Here is a 16,210-nt window from a genome sequence, read left to right on the forward strand (position 1 = left end):
AAATTAACATGCCTACGGAATTTGCTTTTTCTATTACTGCATTTACTTTCATCCTGCTTTGCGATTCATCGAGTTAATTTTCTTCCCCTAGTTTTTGTGGAATCAACCCTACACTCCTCTCTGTGACCACCACAGGCTTCCTCCGTGGTAGATTGTCAATGAACGTGGAACTGAATCTCATACAGGACTTGTAACTCGCTTCCGTGATAACAAGTAAACTGGAACCTGCGCGTCCCATGCGTCGTTCTGTCATCCCGGGTTCCGGGGACTCGCTGGAGCAGCACAGGAGCGGCGAGCTCCGCTGGGTTTGGGCGGTCTGACCACACCTTCGGCTCCCCAGACGCTCGCTGATAATCACCGCAGAGCTACAGCGGCCGCCGCTCCTTCCCGAGGGGGCGGGACTTCCTGTCTTCCTAAAGGAGCACTTCCGCCCACAGCCGGAAGCTGCTCTGGGGCAAGACGCGAGGTGGGGGCAGCAGCTCAGACCACCCTGGCGGACCGCGGATAGGTGAGCTTCTTCGGGTTCTGGGGCGCGGAGGGAGCCGTGCGTTCCTGACTGGCTCGTGACCGGTGCACGCCTGCGAGGCTCTCGGTCTGTTTTTCCTTTAGAAACTTCCCAAGTGGCCGGGCGTTGCCTGCTTCCTGGGGCTTTGAGCGAACCCAGCTGCGCCGGGTGCAGAGGAGGCGTTCGTGGGGGGGAGTGGGGTCCCGGGCCGGAGCCCGTGGCGGGCGAGCGGGAGTGGTGGCCCCGCACTGAACTTCACAGAAAAGTCATACTGACTTGTCACTCTGCAAGAGGTGAAACTGGCACAGGCGACCAACGACTTGGTGTCAGGTTAGAGAAACAACCCTGACCATCCAAATCCTTTAATATTTGTGATGCAGGAGAAATAACGTTAAGTAGGTGGAGAACGTTTACAGGTTTTACATATTACTACCAACCGGGGACTATTCTGGGTTGTGGGTGAGAACAGACTTCTCTTTTGTCTGAAGTTAATATATCCATGGCCACTGTCATTTGATACTTGGCTCAACTGTTTGTATCTTTTGAGGGGTTTTTTGGTAAATATGTAAATAATTTTTTTCTTTTTCTTTTGGCTGCGTTAGGTCTTTGTTGCTGCGCGCGGGCTTTCTCTAGTTGCTGCGAGCGGGGGCTACTCTTTGCGGTGCGCGGGCTTCTCATTGCGGCGCCTTCTCTTGTTGCGGAGCACGGGCTCTAGGCGCGCGGGCTTCAGTAGTTGCGGCACGCGGGCTCAGTAGTTGTGGCTCGCGGGCTCTAGAGCGCAGGTTCAGTAGTTGTGGCGCACGGGTCTTAGTTGCTCCGCGGCATGTGGGATCTTCCCGCGCCCGGGCTCGAACCCGTGTCCCCTGCATTGATAGGCGGATTCTTAACCACTGTGCCACCAGGGAGTCCCTTTATGTATGCTTTTGTAACTAGCATATTGTTGGGGAATTTTTTTTTTTTTTTTTAAACCAAGCGGACAGTCTCTGCCTTTTGACTGGCAGGCTGATTGTACTTACATTCAGTGTCATTACTAAGATATTTGTTGAGGCCTGTAAAACCTTCGGCATCATCCTTGACCCATTTCTTTCTCACCACACATGTAACCTATCAGCAGATGCAAGAACTCGGCCTTCAGAATCTATGCAGAGTCCCAAGCCCTTCTCAGCACCTTCCCTTATTCAAATTACAGCCATCTCTCACCTGGATTTCTGCAGTAGCCACTAAAATAGTCTGCTTTTTCTTTTTTCAGTCTTTCCGTCGCATGTAGAGTGATCCTTTTTTTTTTTTTTTTTTTTTAAATCAGATTATCTCCCTCCTCTCAAAAAATCCTCCATGGACTACCCATTTCACTCAGATTAAAAGCCAGATTCTTCAGAGTGGCCGTCAAGGTTCTGTATGACCTGGCCCTTGCTTTCCCTCTGATCTCATCTCTGGCTACTCTCCCACTTTGCTCTGTGTTGTTGCCTGGGGCACATCCTAACCTCAGGATGTTTACACTTGCAGCTCTTTTGTCAAAATGTCCACATGGTTTAATCCCTTACCTCCCTCCTGTTTTGTTTTGTTTTGTTTTTGAATATTACCTTCTCAGTGAGGTCTTCCCTGACATAGCCTTCCCTTATAGTTCCGTTGTACTCGTTGTCGTTGTACTTATTACGATATGACGTGCCATGTGATTTATTCATTTTTCTGGTTCATTACTGTTTACCCCACTAGGATAGAAGTTTCATGAGATCAGCTGTTTTTCTGTGTTTTGTGTACAGCTGTATCCCTAGCGCCTAAAACGATATTTGGCTTTTAGTGGGCTCTCCATAATATAATTGTTGAAAAAATGGATTTGGCCTTTTTTTTTTTTTTGCCATCTGGTACTTTGTACTTTCTGTGCTTTTTCTTTCTCTTTTCTTGCCTTTTTTTGAATTGAGGTTTTGTCTTGTTTTCTCTCTTCACTTTTTCCCTTCTACTTGTTTGGAAGATATGTTACTATATATATGTTACTTCTGTTCTTATAGTGGTTAACCTTTTAATTTATCTAATCAGAATCTTAACCTTGCAGAACAATATTGTCTTTACCTGTGAGCTACTGATTTTAACACGCCTCCTGGATCATCTCAGTACTTATTTTCATAAGATGTAAATGTTCAACAATAAAACTAGTAGTTGTTACTATTTTCTGGTGGTTTTGATTTTTTTCCTTTTTGGTTTATTAAAGTAAATTTGTGATACAGCTTAATAGAATATTTACTGTATACTTAGCATTTCAAAGTTTATTTTTTAAGAAGTATGTGATACTTTCCCTACCTTAGCATTTTGCTGGGAAATGTGCAAAAGAGTCCATTAGAAAATAATATGATAGACATTATTAAGTGTGAAGTGAATATAAAATAGGTAGAGGCTACCAGAAAATAGGGAATTTAACAGTTTGCTGTTATTAGGAGCAGCTGGAATGAATTTGTGGAGGAGTGATTTGGGAATATTTGGTGGTATTTGAAAGTGTGTAGAGAACAGGCACTGATTGGTTCATTAATTTTATTATTTCTGTTTCATATAGTTATATCATAAAAATTGTGTGTTTGGTGTGGATTTCAGTCATTGGTGTTCGAGACAGAAGACATGTCTACAGCCTCTTAAGAAAGCCTAAGGCTTTCTGGAGGAGCTGCTTAAAATGATGAGACAATTCAGTGTGTGAGGGCCAAGGAATTACTGTGAGGATGTAGTAGAACTTGGACACAGGCTTTGACATTAGCTATGACGTGCATGGAGGACAACAGGACATTAGGCTAAGTGAAGTAAGCTGGTCACCAAAGAGAAATACTGTGTGCTTCCACTTCAGTGAGATATTTGGAGCAGTCAGGTTAATAGAAATGGAAGGTGGGGTCTGGGAGAGGAGGCTATGGGGAGTTGTTTCATGGGTAGAGACTTTCCGTTTTGCAAGACGGAAAAGTTTTGGTGATTGATTGCACAACAGTTGAATGTATCTAATGCCACTGAACTGTACACTTAAAAATGGTTAAGGTGGGGCTTCCCTGGTGGCGCAGTGGTTGAGAGTCCGCCTGCCGATGCAGGGGACGTGGGTTCGTGCCCTGGTCCGGGAAGATCCCACATGCCGCGGAGCGGCTGGACCCGTGAGCCATGGCCGCTGAGCCTGCGCGTCCGGAGCCTGTGCTCCGCAATGGGAGAGGCCACAACAGTGACAGGCCCGCGTACCACAAAAAAAAAAAAAAAAAAAGGTTACGGTGATAAATTTTATGGAATGTGTATTTTATGACAATTAAATTTCTTTTTAAAAAGGATGGCAGCTGGGATTCTTTAAAATTGCGCTATTAAATACTCAGAAGTTGTTACACTTTAGGTGGTCATTTAAAAGCAGGTGACATGTTTTGCCCTTACATTTTCACTTTCTTTAGTCTCCCATCATGAACCTCCAAAACGTCAGTGAAACCCTCTTACATTTCCCTACCTGGAAAGCTTGTTCTCTTGATTTCTGCTGCTCGTTTCTGTCAGCTTAACCAGGGAATGGTTTCCACATGGAGTCCTCCTCACTCTTAACCCACCTGTTTCTTCTTCATTACTGAATTGGATCCTTACATTACTAATTATAGGTCTTAATTGTTTGCTGGTAGTTATCTCTTCTAATTAAACTCTAATTTCCTTATAAGTGCATGTCTTCTACTTGCTTATGTTCTTCATGACAGAGAAAGGTTGAGGAATGTCCGGATTCACTGCTTGTAAGTTCCTGAGCCAGGATTACTGACTACAGTTCCTAATCTCAGTGAAGCCTGTTTCTTCTTGATGTTGAGTTTTCTACTTGATAGTTGTCAGTCTGTGAATGATAATTCAGACCTCATGCCAATTATTTTGGTACAATTTAGAACAAATATCAGGAAAGATTAAGCAAAATACATTTAGAAAGATAACAGAATACATATTGGAAAACTTTTTTTTTTGAATTTTATTTTTTTTAATACAGCAGGTTCTTATTAGTTACCCATTTTATACATATTAGTGTATATATGTCAATCCCAATCTCCTAATTCATCCCACCCCCCCTTTCCCCCTTTGGTGTCCATATGTTTGTTCTCTACAACTGTGTCTCTATTTCTGCCCTGCAAACCAGTTCATCTGTACCATTTTCCAGGTTCCACATATATGCGTTAATATACGATATTTGTTTTTCTCTTTTTGACTTACTTCACTCTGTATGACAGTCTCTGTATCCATCCATGTCTCTACAAATGACCCAGTTTCATTCCTTTTTATGGCTGAGTAATATTCCATTGTATGTATGTACCACATCTTGTTTATCTGTTCGTCTGTCGATAGGCATTTAGGTTGCTTCCATGACCTGGTTATTATAAATAGTGCTGCAGTGAACATTGGGGTGCATGTGTCTTTTTGAATTATGGTTTCGTCTGGGTATATGCCCAGTAGTGGGAGTGCTGGGTCATATGGTAATTTTATTTGTAGTATTTTAAGGAACCTCCATACTGTTCTCCATAGTGGCTGTATCAGTTTACATTCCCACCAACAGTGCAAGAGAGTTCCCTTTTCTCCACGCCCTCTCCAACATTTGTTGTTTGTAGGTTTTCGATGATGCCCATTCTAACTGGTGTGAGGTAATACCTCATTGTAGTTTTGATTTCCATTTCCCTAATAATTAGTGATTTTGAGCAGCTTTTCATGTACCTATTGGCCATCTGTATGTCTTCTTTGGAGAAATGTCTGTTTAGGTCTTCTGACCATTTTTGGATTGGGTTGTTTGTTTTTTTCATATTGACCTGCATGGGCTGTTTATATATTTTGGATATTAATCCTTTGTCCGTTGATTTGTTTACAGATATTTTCTCCCATTCTTCTTGTCCTGGAGAATGTTCCATGCGCACTTCAGAAGAAAGGGTTATCTGCTGTTTTTGGATGGAATGTCCTGTAAATATCAATTAAATCTCTCTGGTCTATTGTGTCATTTAAAGCTTGTTTTTTCTTATTAACTTTCTGTTTGGATGATCTGTCCATTGGTGTAAGTGAGGTGTAAAGTCTCCCACCTTTATTGTGTTACTGTTGATTTCCTCTTTTATAGCTGTTAGCAGTTGCCTTCTGTATTGAGGTGCTCCTATGTTGGTTGCATGTATATTTATAATTGTTTTATCTTTTTCTTGGATTGATCCATTGAGCATTATATAGTGTCCTTCCTTGTCTCTTGTAACATGCTTTACTTTAATGTCTATTTTATCTGATACGAGTATTGCTACTCCAGCTTTCTTTTGATTTCCATTTGCATGGAATATCTTTTTCCAGCCCCTCGCTTTCAGTCTGTTCATTTCCCTAGGTCTGAAGTGGGTCTCTTGTAGACAGCATATATATGGGTCTTGTTTTTGTATCCATTCAGCGAGCCTGTGTCTTTTGATTGGAGCATGTAATCCATTCACGTTTAAGGTAATTATCAATATGTATATTCCTATTACCATTTTCTTAATTGTTTTGGGTTTGTGTTTGTAGGTTCTTTTCTTCTCTTGTGTTTGCGACTTAGAGAAGTTACTTTAGCTTTTGTTGTAGAGCTGGTTTGGTGGTGCTGAATTCTCTTAGCTTTTGCTTATCTGTAAAGCTGGAAAACTTTTTTCTAAAATTAATTCACAAAATGCCAGTGTTTTCACCTTTTCTGTTGTGCATCAAACATCTTTTTTGATCCCTTGGATCCCTTGGTGGCTAAACCAAGTAGGAAACATGGTAACTGAATCTGTAGCTACTGTTGGTTTAGGCTCACTGGGTTTAAACTTCCCCATGTTCAGCTACCATTTTTTTTTAATTTAATTTTTTATTTTATATTATGGTTGATTTACAGTGTTGTATTAGCTTCAGGTGTACAGCAAAGTGATTCAGTTATACATATACATATATCTGTTCTTTTTCAGATTCTCCCAATTTATGCCTCCCCCTGCCTTCCCCTCTGGTAACCATAAATTTGTTTATAGAGTCTGTAAGTCTGTTTCTGTTTTGTAAATAAGTTCATTTGTATCATTTTTTTTTTTTTTAGATTCCACATGTAAGTGATATCATGTGATATTTGTCTTTCTCTGTCTGACTTCACTTATTATTTAGGTCCATCCACGTTGCTCCAAATGGCATTTCTTTTTTTTTTATGGTTGAGTAATATTACATTGTCTTTATGTACCATATCCCCTTTATCCATTCCTCTGTCGATGGATATTTAGATTTCATCCATGTCTCGGCTGTTGTAAATAGTGCTGCAGTGGGCATTGGGGTGCGTGTATCGTTTCGAATTATGGTTTTCTCCGGGTATATGCCCAGGAGTGGGATTGCTGGATTGTATGATACCTCTATTTTTAGTTTTTTAAGGAACCTCCATCCTGTTCTCTATAGTGGCTGTACCAATTTACATTCCCACCAACAGTGTAGGGGGATTCCCTTCTCTTCATACCCTGTCCAATATTTACTGTTTGTAGACTTTTTTTTGTTTTGTTTTTTTGTGGTACGCAGGCCTGTCACTGTTGTGGCCTCTCCCATTGCGGAGCACAGGCTCCGGACGTGCAGGCTCAGCGGCCATGGCTCACAGGCCTAGCTGCTCCGCGGCATGTGGCATCTTCCCGGACCGGGGCACGAACCCGTGTCCCCTGCATTGGCAGGTGGACTCTCAACCACTGTGCCACCAGGGAAGCCCTACTGTTTGTAGACTTTTTGATGATGGCCATTCTGATTACTGTGAGGTGATAACCTCATTGTAGTTTTGATTTGCATTTCTCTAATAATTAGAGATTTTGAGCATCTTTTCATGTGCTTTTTGGACATCTGTATGTCTTTGGAGAAATGTCTATTTAGATCTTCTGCCCAGTTTTTGATTAGGTTCTTCCCTTTTTTGATACTGAGCTGCATGAGCTGTTCATATGTTTCGGAGATCAATCCCTTGTTGGTTGCTTTGTTTGCAAATATTTTCTCCCATTCTGTGGGTTGTCTTTTTGTTTTGTTTATGGTTTCCTTTGTTGTGCAAAAGGTTTTAAGTTTCATTAGGTCCCATTTGTTTATTTTTGGTTTTATTTTCATTATTCTAGGAGGTGGATCCAAAAAGATACTTCTGTGATTTATGTCTCGGTGTTCTGCCTATGTTTTCCTCTTAGAGTTTTGTAGTATCCAGTCTTATATTCAGGCCTTTAATCCATTTTGAGTTTATTTTTGTGTATGGTGTTAGAGAATGTTCTAGTTTCATTCTTTTGCATGTAGCTGTACAGTTTTCCCAGCACCACTTATTGAAGAGACTGTTTTCTCCATTGTATATTCTTGCCTCCTTTGTCGTATTGTCATAATAGATTAATTGACCATAGGTTTGTGGGTTTATTTCTGGGCTTTCTTTGCTGTTGTTCTATATTTCTGTCTTTGTGCCAGTACCATACTGTTTTTGATTACTGTAGCTTTGTAGCATAGTCTGAAGTCAGGGAGCCTGATGCTTCCAGCTCCATTTTTCTTTCTCAGGATTGCTTTGGCTATTCGGAGTCTTTTGTGTTTCCATACAAATTTCAAAATTTTTTGTTCTAGTTCTGTGAAAGGTGCCATTGGTAATTTGATAGGAATTGCATTGAATCTGTAGATTCCTTTGGGTGGTGTAGTCATTTTGACAATATTGATTCTTCCAATCCAAGAACATGGTATATTTTTTTATCTGTTTGTGTCATCTTTAATTTCTCCCCCCCCCATCTTCAATTTCTTTCATCACCATCTTGTAGTTTTTGGAGTACAGGTCTTTTGCCTCCTCAGGTAGGCTTATTCCTAGGTATTTTATTCTTTTTGATGCAGTGGTAAATTGGATTGTTTCCTTAATTTCTTTTTCTCATCTTTCATTTTTAGTGTGTAGAAGTACAACAGATTTCTGTGTATTAAGTTTGTTTCTTTTTGGTGGGGGGGGGGCGTGGTGTGCACCCTGCAGGATCTTAGCTTCCCTGACCAGGGATTGAACCCGTGCCCTCGGCAGTGGAAGTGCGGGATCTTAACCACTGGAGCATCAAGAAAGTCCCTTTGTGTATTAATTTTCTATCCTGCAACTTTACCAAATTCATTGATGAGCTCTAGTAGTTTTCTGGTAGCATCTTTAGGATTCTCTATGTATAGTGTCATGTAATCTGCAAAGAGTGACAGTTTTACTTCTCTTTTCCAATTTGGATTCCTTTTATTCTTTTTCTTCTCTGATTGCCATGGCTAGTACTTTGAAAACTATGTTGACTAAAAGTGGAGAGAATGGGTATCCTTGTCTTGTTCCTAATCTTAGAGGAAATGCTTTCAGTTTTTCACCATTGAGAATGATGTTTGCTGTGGGTTTGTCATATATGGCCTTTATTATGTTGAGGTTGTTTCCATCTGAGCTCAGTTTCTGTAGAGTTTTCATCATAAATAGGTGTTGAATTTTGTCAAAACATTTTTCTGCATCTATTGAGACTATCGTATGTTTTTTATTCTTCAATTTGTTAATGTGGTGTATTACCCTGATTGATTTACGGATATTGAAAAATCTTTGCATCCCTGGGATAAATCCCACTTGATCATGGTGTATGATCCTTTTAATGAACTGTTGGGTTCAGTTTGCAGTATTTTGTTGAGGATGTTTGCGTCTACATCCATCAGTGATGTTGGCCTCTAATTTTCTTTTTTTGTGGTATCTTTGTCTGATTTTGGTATCAGGGTAATGGTGGCCTCATAAAATGAGTTTGGAAGTATTCCTTCCTCTGTTTTTTGAAAGAATTTCAGAAGATAGGTGTTAACTCTTCTCTAAATGTTTGATAGAATTTGCTTGTTAAGCCATCTAGCCCTGGACTTTTGTTTGTTGGAACTTTTTAAATCACAGTTTCAATTTCACTACTTGTGATAGGTCTGTTCATATTTTCTATTTTTTAGTGGTTCAGTCTTGGAAGATTGTACCTTCCTAAGAATTTGTCCATTTCTTCTTAGTTGTCCATTTTATTGGCATCTAGTTGCTTGTAGTACTCTGTCATGATCCTTTGTATTTCTGTGGTGTCAGCTGTTATTTCTCCATTTTCATTTCTAATTTTATTGATTTGAGCCCTCTCTCTTTTTTTCCTGATGAGTCTGGCTAAAGGGTCTCAATTTTGTTTATCGTTTCAAAGAACTAGCTTTTAGTGTCATTTATCTTTTCTATTGTTTCCTTTATCCCTATTTCATTTATTTCTGCTCGGTTCTTCAGGGTTTCTTTCCTTCTACTAATTTTAGGTTTTGTTTCTTCTTTCTCTAGTTGCTTTAGGTGTATCCCATAGGTTTTGGATCATTGGGGTTTTGTTTTCATTTGTCTCTAGGTATTTTTTGATTTCCTCTTTGATTTCTTCAGTGATCCATTGGTTGTTTAGTAGCATATTGTTTAGCTTCAATGTGTTTGTGTGTTTTACAGTTGTTTTCTTTCTTGTAGTTGATTTCTAATCTCATAGCATTGTGGTTGGAAAAGATGCTTGATATGATTTCATTTTTCTTAAATTTACCGAGGCTTGCGTTGTGGCCCAGCATGTGATCAGTCCTAGAGAATGTTCCATGTGCCCTTGAATGTGTATTCTGCTGCTTTGGGATGGAATGCTCTATAAATATCATTTAAATCCATCTGGTCAGATGTGTCATTTAAGGCCTGTGTTTCCTTATTGATTTTCTGTCTGGATGATCTGTCCATTGATGTAAGTGGGGTGTTAAAGTCCCTGACTATTATTGTGTTATGGTTGATTTCTCCTTTTATGGCTGTTAGCATTTGCCTTATGTATTGAGGTGCTCCTGTGTTGGGTGCATATATACTTATAATTGTTATATTTTGTTCTTGGATTGACCCGTTGATCATTATGTAGTGTCCTTCTTTGTCTCTTGTAATAGTCTTTATTTTAAAGTTTATTTTGTCTGATACGAGTATTGCTACTCCAGCTTTCTTTTGATTTCCATTTGCATGGAAAATCTTCTTCCATCTCCTCACTTTGTTTGTATGTGTCCCTAGGTCTGAAGTGGATGTCTTGTAGACAGAATATATAAGGGTCTTGTTTTTGTATTCATTCAGCCACTCTGTGTCTTTTTGTCGGAGCATTTAATCCATTTTCATTTTCCTTCTTTCTTTCTTTATTTTTTGCGGTATGTGGGCCTCTCACTGTTGTGGCCTCTCCCGTTGTGGAGCACAGGCTCCGGACGCACAGGCTCAGCGGCCATGACTCACAGGCCCAGCCGCTCCGCGGCATGTGGGATCTTCCTGGACCAGGGCACGAACCTGTGTCCCCTGCATCGGCAGGCGGACTCTCAACCACTGCGCCACCAGGGAAGCCCTTCTTTGATTATTGATATGTATATTCTTATTGCCATTTTGTTCATTGTTTTGGATTTGTTTTTGTAGGTCTTTTTTCTTCTCTTTCTCTTTTCTTCTCTTGTGATTTGATGACTAACTTTAGAGTTGTGTTTGGATTCCTTTTTCTTAATCTTTTTTTTTTTTTATTTTGGCAATGGCTTTTTTTTATTTTATTTATTTTTTTGCCTGTGCCACGCAGCATGTGGGATCTTAGTTCCCAGACCAGGGATCGAACCCACACCCCCTGCAATGGATCACAGAGTCTTAACCACTGGACCATCAGGGAAGTCCTCCTTTTTCTTCTTTGTGTGTATTTATTGTAAAATTTCAGATTGTGGTTACCATGAGGTTTTTTGGTTTTGGTTTTGGTTTTCTTTGGCCATACCGCATGGCTTGTGGGATGTTAGTTCCCTGACCAGGGATCAAACCTGGGCCCTCTGCAGTGGAAGCACATAGTACTAACTGCTGGACCACCAGTGAATTCCCACCATGAGATTTTGATATAGCAGTCTATACATATACAAGATTGTTTTAAGTTGTGGGTCTCTTAATTTCAAATGTGTTTCCAGTATTCTGCATTTGTACTCTTCTCTTCTCACTGCTGCTGGTTTTGATATCATGTTTGTGTGTGGATGATCTCCTACCTTTTCTGTAGGTTTGCTTTTACCAGTGAACTTTCCTATTTGTAATTTTCTTGTTTCTGGTTGTTGCATTTCGTTTTCCTTCTGGAGAAGTTCCTTTAGTGTTTGTTGTAAAGCTGGTTTGGTTGTGCTGAATTCTCTAGCTTTTGTTTGTCTGTAAAGCTTTTGATTTCTCTGTCAAACCTGACAAGAGCCTTGCTGGGTAGACTATTCTTGGTTGTAGGTTTTTCCCTTTTATCACTTTAAATATATTGTGCAACTCCCTTCAGGCATGCAGAGTTTCTGCTGAAAAATCAGCTGGTAACGTTACAGGGATTCTCCTGTATGTTATTTGTTGTTTTTCTGTTGTTGCTTTTAATATTTTCTCTTTGTCTTTAATTTTTGTTAATTTGATTAATACGTGTTTCAGTGTGTTCCTCCTTGGGTTAATCCTGTATGGGACTCTTCACGTTTCCTGGACTTGAGTGAATGTTTCCTTTCCCACATTAGGGAATTTTTCAGCTATTACCTCTTCAAATATTTTCTCAGGCCCTTTCTGTCTCTCTTTTCCTCCTGGGACCCCTATGATGCAAATGTTGGTGCATTTAATGTTGTCCTAGAGGTCTCTTAGACTGTCCTCATTTCTTTTCATTCTTTTTCCTTTTCTTTTTTTAAAAAATATTTATTTATTTATTTGGCTGCACTGGGTCTTAGTTGCGCCATGTGGGTTCTTAGTTGCAGCACGTGGGATCTTTGTTGTGGCATGAGGGATCTTTTTAGTTGTGGCATGTGGAGTGTTTTTTTTATTTCAGTTGCAGCACATGAGATCTTCATTGCTGCATGTGGGGTCTTTAGTTGTGGCATGCCAGCTCTTCGTTGCAGCATGCAGGATCTAGTTCCCTGACCAGGGATGGAACCTGGGCCCCCTGCATTGGGAGCATGGAGTCTTAACCACTGGACCACCAAGGGAGTCCCTCATTCTTTTTTCTTTATTCTGTTCCGTGTCAGTGATTTCCAGTGATCTGTCTTCCAGGTCACTTACTTGTTCTTCTGTCTCTTTTTTTCTGCTATTGATTCTCTCTGGTGTATTTTTCATTTCATTTATTTTACTGTTCATCTCTGTTTGTTTTTTTAAAGTTTTTAATTCTTTATTAAACATTTCTTGTATCCTCTCAGTCTGTGCCTGCAGTCTTTTTCCAAGATCTTGGATCATCTTTACTATCAGTACTCTGAATTCTTTTTCACGTAGGTTGCCTTTCTCCTCTTCACTTAGTTGTTCTTCTGGGGTTTTATCTTGTTCCTTCATCTGGAACATATTTCTCTGCTCTCTCATTTTGTCTGCCTTTCTGTGTTTGTTGTCTCTGTTCCTCAGACTTCAGAATCATAATTCTTCTTGGTTCTGGTGTCTGCCTCCTTGTGGGTGAAGTTGGTCCAGGGACTTGTGCAGGCTTCCTGGTGGGAGGGACTTGTGCTTGCCCAGTGGTGAGTGGAGCTGGGTCTTGACCCTGCAGTGGGTAGGGCTGTCTCAAGTAGTGTGTTGATAGGCGGCTGTTGGCTCAGGTCACCTTTAGGCAGCCTGTCTGCTGATGTGTGGAGCTGTGTTCCCACATTGTTGGTTGTTTGTCCTGACGTGTCCCAGCAATGGAGCCTCCAGACTTACGGGTGGGGCCAGGTCTCAGGGCAAAATGGCAACCTCTGGGAGAGTTCATGCTGGCTGGTGAGTATTCCCTGGGCATCAGTGGCCAGTGCCCTTGCCCCCACAGTGAACCACAGCTGCCCTCGCCTCCCCAGGAGACCCTGCAAGACCCAGAGGCAGATCTGGCCTAAGCTTCTCTGGAGTCACTGCTTTGCCCTGGGTCCCAGTGCATGTGAAAACTTGTATGTGCCTTACAAGAGTAGAGTCTGTTTTCCCCAGTCCTGTGGAGCTCCTGCACTAAAGCCCCTCTAGCCTTCAAAGCAAAATGCTCTGGGGTCTCCTCCTCTTGATGCCCGACCCCCAGGCTAGAGAGCCTGACATGGGGTTCAGAACTCTCACTCCTGTAGGAGAACCTCTGTGATATATTATTTTCCAGTCTGTGGGTCGCCCACCCGGCAGGTATGGGATTTTGATTATATTTTGAAAGTGCCCCTCCTACTGTCTCATTGTGGCTTCTTCTTTGTATTTGGGTGTAGAATATCTTGTTTGTTAAGTTCAAGTCTTTTTTTGTCAGTGGTTGTTCAGCAGTTAGTTGTCATTTTGGTGTTTTCATGAGACGAGGTGGGCTCAGATTCATTTACCCCACCATCTTGTTTTCAGCCTCAGCTACTGTTATTTTGAACTTGTATTTCTTTTGATTTGTGGAATTTTTTCCTTTATTTAAATATAGAATCTGACCACTTATACAAGGTACCTAGAATAGTCAAATTCATAGACTCAGAAAGTACATTGGTAGATGCCAGAGGCCGGGGGGTGGGGAGGGGAAATGGGGAATTGGTGTTTAATGGGGATAGAGCTTCAGTTAGGAAGGTGAAGAATTCGGGGTATGGATGATGATGAGAGTTGCACAACAGTGTGAATGTACTTAGTGCCACTGAAATGTACAGTTAAATATGGTTAAAGTAGTATGTTTTATGTTATGTGATTTTTACCACAATAAAACAACATAAAAAATGTGGAGTTGTGATCTTAAATGACTAACATATTTACTATATGTTGAACAATTCTATGAATAGTAACTCATTTAATTCCTACAACAGCCCTGTGGTCTTAATATTATCTACATTTTACAGATGGGGAAATGTAGACACAGGTTAAGTTGTCCAGTCTCGCATAGCTAGCATGTAGCTGGAGAGGTAGAATTTCTCTCCAGACCACTGGCTGCATATAATGTCCATATAACATTAAATAGGAACAAAAATGACCTAAATTCTTACTTATTTTTCAGAATTCTTTCAGTTGCAGGAGAAAGAATCCCAGGTCAAACTGATGTAAACAAAAGAAGGAATTTCATGGTTCAATTAATTGGGCTAATGAAAGGCTTTAGGCATAGCTGGGTTAACTCTGCTTTTCTATTTGGCCTTGACAAGTATTTTCTGAAAATAAAAAAACACACATAGTGGCAAAGGTGTTCCTCAGCTATTCTAGGTTTAAGTAGTCCTTTTGTTTTAAGATTTTGGGAAAGAGAAAGACCTCTCTTCAAGGGTCCATGTTGTTGACCTAAAACAAGTGGACCGCCAGTTATCTCTCCAGCAAAAATGGGTTTATTTGGGATCAGCAGAGAATTGCAGTTCAGGTTTACAGCCATGTTGGGCCACATGCAAGTCTCCACATGGCAAGGGAAGGAGAAGGCTTTTCTAGAGAGAAAAGGAAGTTGGGAGGGCTAAGTAAACAAAATGTCCATGGTTTTCCCTTGGCTGTGGACTTTCAGGAAAAGGAGTCTTTCCTCGTCTTGGGCTCTGCTAGGGTTGCAGGGCATGAGAGCTCCCCCTTTCTGGTCTCCTGACTGTTTAACTGAGGTTTCTGTTTATTAATTTTTTTCATTGTCATTTCCTGAAAGATTGGCTCTGTTTGGGTTAGGATCTTCACACATGGACCACTTGCTGTATGCAAGGAAACGGGGTTGAAGGGTCATCACGTTGGCCATCCTGGGTCATGTGTCTACTCCTGTAGTAGGGGAATGGTAGCCCACTAGACAGAGAACGTGCACTTCCCAAAAGGGGATGATGCTGGGCTGAAAGGCGCAGAAAATAGAACCATTTTGGCAGCATAGGGGCAACTCTTGCTCTTTGTTTACTTGCCTTTCCCAAGTTAAGATTCTTCCACTCTTAAAAAATAACACAGTAGGGGCTTTGCTGGTGGCACAGTGGTTAAGAATCTGCCTGCCAATGCAGGGGACATGGGTTCAAGCCCTGGTCCTGGAAGATCCTACATGCCACGGAGCATCTAAGCCCGTGCGCCACAACTACTGAGCCTGCGCACGAGAGCCCATGAGCCACAACTGCTGAAGCCTGCGCACCTAGAGCCCGTGCTCCACAACAAGAGAAGCCACTGCAATGAGAAGCCCACGCACCGCAACGAAGAGTAGCCCCCACTCGCTGCAACTAGAGAAAGCCCACGCGCAACAACGAAGACCAAACGCAGCCAGAAATAAAGTAAATAAATTTATGAGAAGAAAATAATCTTACCCTTAAAAGTACCCCACAGTTATATTTGAGAAATTATTAAAATTTTGAATAAATATTGTGCAATTAAGATAAGGAAAATGAAAGTACTTTGTACAGTGCTGTAATTTATTTTCAATCATATGCTTTGTTATTGATGCTGGAGACTCACCACTAAATTCCTCATGTCCTCCAATTTTCTTAATTGATTCTTTATTTAGAATAGAGACCTCTTAGCAGTCTAATGAAGGCTGTGAACTCCTTAGAATGTTTTCAAATACAGAAAAACAGGATTTCAAATGAAATCATTTACATGGAATAAAGTTAACAAAATACTTTTAAAATTGTAATATAATAATATGTGTGTTTCTTTTTCTTTTCTCTTTTTTTTTTTTCTGGCCACACTGCATGGCATGCAGGGTCTTAGTTCCCCAAGCAGGGATTGAACCCATGCCCCTGCAGTGGAAGCACGGAGTCTTAACCATTGGACTACCAGGGAAGTCCCTTTTTTTTTTTTTTAAATGGTGTGTGTTTCTTTATTAATATGTTAAATAACAGTCTAGTGGCAGGTCTAATAAATATTGTAATTTTGAAGTGGTGATGAATGTAACATTTATTTTGAGATAT

At 40.7% G+C, this 16,210-nt stretch overlaps 1 protein-coding gene across 6 annotated transcripts in view; it reads left to right on the forward strand.

The window, feature by feature from the left end:
* Positions 1 to 201: 201 nt before the first annotated feature.
* TBCE (tubulin folding cofactor E) overlaps positions 202 to 16,210 on the forward strand; it is a 114,807-nt gene continuing 98,798 nt past the window's right edge. For 4 of the 6 annotated variants that reach the window (XR_004346171.1, XM_032608069.1, XM_032608070.1 and 1 more), the window contains exon 1: positions 202 to 508. The gene's annotated coding sequence lies outside the window, so the exon portion shown is untranslated. Of the gene's footprint in view, positions 509 to 695; positions 836 to 5,336; positions 5,426 to 16,210 lie in introns of those variants that run through there. The other 2 variants (XM_032608066.1, XM_032608067.1) reach the window with 2 other exon arrangements.

Source organism: Phocoena sinus, chromosome 16 (genome assembly GCF_008692025.1).
Source record: "Phocoena sinus isolate mPhoSin1 chromosome 16, mPhoSin1.pri, whole genome shotgun sequence".
In the NCBI taxonomy this organism is placed as follows: domain Eukaryota; kingdom Metazoa; phylum Chordata; class Mammalia; order Artiodactyla; family Phocoenidae; genus Phocoena; species Phocoena sinus.